Here is a 5,582-nt window from a genome sequence, read left to right as displayed (position 1 = left end):
CAATGAAACGAGCATGCGGGCGCTTAGCCGGCCGGAGAGAGAGAATGAGTAAGTCGAGGACCGGCCCGATGCTCCTGTACGTGCTGTCGATCCTGCTGCTGCAACCCTTGGTCCGGCCCGATCTTAGACTAGGAATGAACTCCTTATGCCTAAGTCAACCCACGAAACGAGCGTTCGGGCACTGAGCCGGCCGGAGAGGCATAATGAGCAAGTCGGGGATCGGCCTGGTCCCTCTCTGCGTGCTGCCGGTCCCGCTGCCACAACCCTCGGTCCGGCTGGGGCTTAGACATGGAATGAACTCCCTATGCCTAAGCAAACCCACAAAATGCTCAGTCGGCCGAAGAGGAAGAATGCGTAAGCCGGGTGTCACGGTCCACGCATTCCTCCTACTAAAATCACGTGACCGTGCGGCACCAAGACTACTCTTAGTCAAGGTCAGCCTTCACCATGCCCATTTTTCTTCGCGGACATACCAATTTCGATCCTTCAAGCTGCAAACCCATGAGCTTTTTCTAGCTTTGACCCCGTAGGGTCACTCGCATGCCAAACTCCATAGAGAGGAACCCAACTCTCATCGCACAACGACCCACAGTCCTGTAAGTGACCCTGAGCACCCAGCTCAACCGCAAGGCCTAAGGTCGGGAGCATCGACTCTCAAATCTCATAAGGGCTCACAGCCCCGGTTCTCGTGATATTATAGCTTCTTGACATGGTGAGAACCCAACCCCATGCCCGCACGTATGATACGCAAGCTCCCGTATCAAGTTTACGCAAGCATCACATTTACGCTGGTCAGCAGCCAGCTAGAAGCCTCTAGGCTCAACTCGTCTCACGGGACTCGGTTCTTAGGGCTTACGCCCTTAGCATCAATATCAGCTGCCCGCACGCATGATTGACACCCAACATCATGCTACTCCCGTAAGGGGACTCGGGTGGACTACCCCAACTGCAGTCCACCGACCGCCCGCACGCATGGTTGACACCAACCATTATGCTAGTCCCGCAAGGGGGCAAGCTGCCCGCATGCATGGTTGACACCAACCATCATGCTAGTCCCACAAGGGACTTGGGTGGACTGTCCCCAGCTGCAGTCCACCAGCCGACCAGCCACTGGGGTCTAGCAGCGTGCCTGCCTGCTAGCCCATGCATCCTTCGGGCTCGAGGACATCTACAGTCCATCAGTCGACCGGCCATAGGGGTCTAGCAGTGTGCCTGCCTGCTAGCCCGCACATCCCTCAGGCTCGATGGCATCCCTCCTACAAAAACACCATCACATGATCTTTCTGGCTCGAGGAGGGGAAATCGAGGGGCCTAACGATCTCTATCATTTAACCCCATCGTTCAACGCAAGGGCGTGATACGAGGCCCACAGGCCCCAACCACCCCCGAGTTTATCGTGACCCAATGAAACATCGTGCCACACTCGTGACCCTACGATGCCCGCCTACCTAGCCACCAGCAGTGACTAGGAGTAGCTCACTTTAGACTAGCTAGGCCCCTGCTTGCCCGCTAGCCAAGGGGGTGGTGGAGAGTTGACACCAGACGTCCCCTTATAAAGAGCATTAGAGATTTTCCCAATCTGCTACCAGTGACCGTAAGAATGTCTAAAATGGGGACACTTTTCTGCCCAGTCATCTCAGGGCCTTTCTCCAGCTAACTCAGGGCCCCATAACCTTCCTCTTGGTCACCATTGCTCCTTGATTCTGGTCGTTGCTCCACCAACCCACTCGACGGTGCCCGTACATGGCTTAGACCGCCAGCACCTGACTGGCTAGCTGGTCCCAAGGCACTGGCGTAATGCCTTATACTTACTTGCAAATCTCGAGGTTTAGGACATGGACCATGCACACATAATTCCCCAACCTATTCCCATGCTTAGAACGCCCGTACACTGCTTCCACAGATGGCACCCGCCAGGTTACTCGGCTTGAGGGTGTCCGACTAACTTCCCGAACTTCCCCGCATATCTTGCGGCCTAGGGCTCCCATTGCCCCCACAACATGTTAGCATCATGTTCCAAAGCTCTGAATGCACGCCCGCATTCCTTAGAACCGCTTTCCCGCCATCTCGATCTTGACTGCTGCTCGGTTCAGGGTCAATCATGGCAGGACCAAAGCCTGACCATGACACTCTCCCACACTTACTATGTCGATGCCCTCATCGACGCCTAGACCACACCCAACTATCTTGTTGCACACAGCTGACATTTACTCATACGTCTCTCACTTATGCCCTCAAGAATTGGGTCGAGGTCCCATCACATGAGGCATTGCCCACAGTACTCGTCTATTGTTGATGTAGATGGGTCATGTTGTCGCACTCCTGCCGCTTAACTCGATTCCTACCCGAACCATTTAACCTTATCTTGGTTGTTCCATATGGGCCATACCATGGCTTCTTCTCTTGATCATGTCATGTTGCGACCTTGAGGCACCCTCATGGATCAATGACCCTCAGTAGAATGAATGACCACCTATTTTGCCACTCATTGGTGCATCCCACCGGACGTGACCCCTCACACCAACTGCACGCTTGTAGCATCAACCCACTAATGCGCCCCTCTAGACGTGGTGCTTAGGTCAACCGCACTCATACGGCACCCCACATGATGATCCTAGCACAGTGGCATTCAAGCACTTTGGTCATTTCCCAACTTGGGTCCTCTCGGCCCCTCCAAGGTCACCTCTCTAGGTGTGGCCCTCAGGCCAACCGCCCCCAAGGCGGCACCTTAAAGCACGCTAACTTGGTCTTTGCCCCCGGCTTAAACACTGTGCTCCATTGCCCAAGCTCTTCTATCTTGGCTCCGTAAGAATGTCTGAAACGGGGACACTTTTTTGCCCAGTCATCTCAGGGCCTTTCTCCAGCTAACTCAAGGCCCCGTAGCCTTCCTCTTGGTTACCATTGCTCTTTGATTCTGCTCGTTGCTCCACCAACCCACTCGAAGGTGCCTGCACATGGCTTAGACCGCCAGCACTTGACTGGCTAGCTGGTCCCAAGGCACTGGCGTAATGCCTTATACTTACTTGCATATCTCGGGGTTTAGGACATGGACCATCCACACACAATGTCCCTAACCTATTCCCATGCTCGGAATGCCCGCACACTGTTTCCACAGATGGCACCCGCCAGGCTACTCAGCTTGAGGGTGTCCGACCACTGTCCGAAACTTCCCCGCGTATCTTGCGGCCCAGGGCTCCCATTGCCCCCACAACATGTTAGCATCATGTTCCAAAGCTTCGAATGCACGCCCGCATTCCTTAGAACCACTTTCCCGCCAGCTCGGTCTCGACCACTGCTCGGTTCAGGGTCAATCATGGCAGGACCAAGGCCCGACCATGACATCGGGGATCGGCCCGATCCCCCTTGCGTGCTGTCAATCCTACTACCGTAACCCTCGATTCGGTCCGATCTTAGAATGGGAATGAACTCCATATGCTTAGACTCGGGATGAACTCCGTATGCCTAAGTCAACCCATGAAATAAGCGTGTAGACGCTCAGCCGACCAGAGAGGCAGGATGCGTAAGCCGGGGATCGAACGGGTGGTAGGTGGGTTCAAGCACATCTTCATATTTCTGCCATGCCAATGCTATTTTTATGGCTTGTAAATTCATACAATGGTCCCCTAAGCCTTCATGTGAAATTTCATGGCAAGACGACCCGTTTTCCATTTTTCATAATTTTTGAAACTTTTTATGGTTCTGGATTTTTTCAAATTTTTTTAGAAAAATTTTTGTCCCTAAATTTGGTAAAGGTGATCCTTGTATTTTTGTTGGCATGCACAAAAAAAGTCAGCCAAAAACTCAAAGTGGAGAAGATTTTGTGATCGTTTGAAAAAAATGTCCCCATTTCAGACACTTTAATGGCTACTCGCAGTAAACCTATAAAATCTCAAATGCTCTTTAAGGGCGTGTGAGTTCTCCAGGTTTGATGAGGGATAGGGGGCTAATATAAGGGCCAAGTACCAGCACCCATCGCACATCATGTGCACACACCCCCTGGCCCCCCCAATCACCGGAACCCCCAATGCCGCCAGTTAGGCTCTCCGACGATGCTCCGACGATGGTGCCCCGGGCGAAAAAAATGTGGCACCAGCACATGCCAGAGCCCAGCATGTGCACCGTCTCTCAAACTCTTAGACTGGGAATGAACTCCGTATGCTTAGACATGGAATGAACTCTGTATCCCTAAGCCAACCGACGAAACGAGCGTGCGGGAACTCAGTCGGCCGGAGAGGCAGAATGCACAAGCCGAGGATCAACCTGGTCCCCCTCTACGTGCTGCTGGTCCTGCTGCCACAACCCTCGGTCTGGCTGGGGTTTAGACATGGAATGAACTCCCTATGCCTAAGCCAACTCATGAAATGGGAGTGCAGGCGCTCAGCCGGTCAGAGAGGAAGAATGCGTAAGCCGAGGATCGGCCCAGTCCCCTCTGTCTGCTGTCGATCCTGCTGTCGCAACCCTCGATCCGGTCCGATCTTAGACTCGGAATGAACTCCGTATGCTTAGACTGGAGATGAACTCCGTATGCCTAAGTCAACCCGCGAAACAAGCGTACGGACGCTCAGTCGACTAGAGAGGCAGGATGCGTAAGCCGGGGATCGAATGGGTGGAAGGTGGGTTCAAGCACATCTTCATATTTCTACCCTGCCAATGCCATTTTTATGGCTTGTAAATTCATACAATGGTCCCCTAAGCCTTCATGTGAAATTTCATGGCAAGACGACCCGTTTTCTATTTTTCACAATTTTTTAAACTTTTTGCGGTTCGGGATTTTTTTAAATTTTTTTAGAAAACTTTTTGTCCCCAAATTTGGTAGAGGTGATCCTTGTATTTTTGTTGGCATGTACAAAAAAAGTCAGCTAAAAACTCGAAGTGGAGAAGATTTTGTGACCGTTTGAAAAAAGTGTCCCCATTTCAGACACTTTAATGACTACTGGAAGTAAACCTATAAAATCTCAAATGCTCTTTAAGGGCGTGTGAGTTCTCCAGGTTTGATGAGGGATAGGGGGCCAATATAAGGGCCAAGTACCAGCACCCATCACACATCATGTGCGCACACCCCTCCGGCCCCCCAATCACTGGAACCCCCAATGCCGCCGGTTAGGCTCTCTGACGATGCTCCGACGATAGTGCCTCGGGTGAAAAAAATGTGGCACTAGCACATGCCTAAGCCCAGCATGTGCATCGTCTCTCAAACTCTTAGACTGGGAATGAACTCCGTATGCTTAGACATGGAATGAACTCCGTATCCCCGTGCCAACCCATGAAACAAGAGTGCGGGTGCTCAGTTGGTCGGATAGGCAGAATGCAAGCTGGGGATCGGCCCGGTCCCCCTCTTTGTGCTGCCGGTCCTGCTGCCACAACCCTCGGTCTAGCTGGGGCTTAGACATGGAATGAACTCCCTATGCCTAAGCCAACCCACAAAACAGGTGCGCGGGCACTTAGCCAGCCGGAGAGGAAGAATGCGCAAGCTGGGGATCGAACGGGTGGTAGGTGAGTTCAGGCACATCTTCATATTTCTATCATTCCAATGCCATTTTTATGGCTTGTAAATTCATATAATGGTCCCCTAAGCCTTCATG

This window comes from Durio zibethinus, chromosome 23 (genome assembly GCF_047325235.1).
Source record: "Durio zibethinus cultivar Kanyao isolate XHJ-2024 chromosome 23, ASM4732523v1, whole genome shotgun sequence".
NCBI lineage: Eukaryota > Viridiplantae > Streptophyta > Magnoliopsida > Malvales > Malvaceae > Durio > Durio zibethinus.
Note: the sequence above shows the minus strand (reverse complement) of the source record.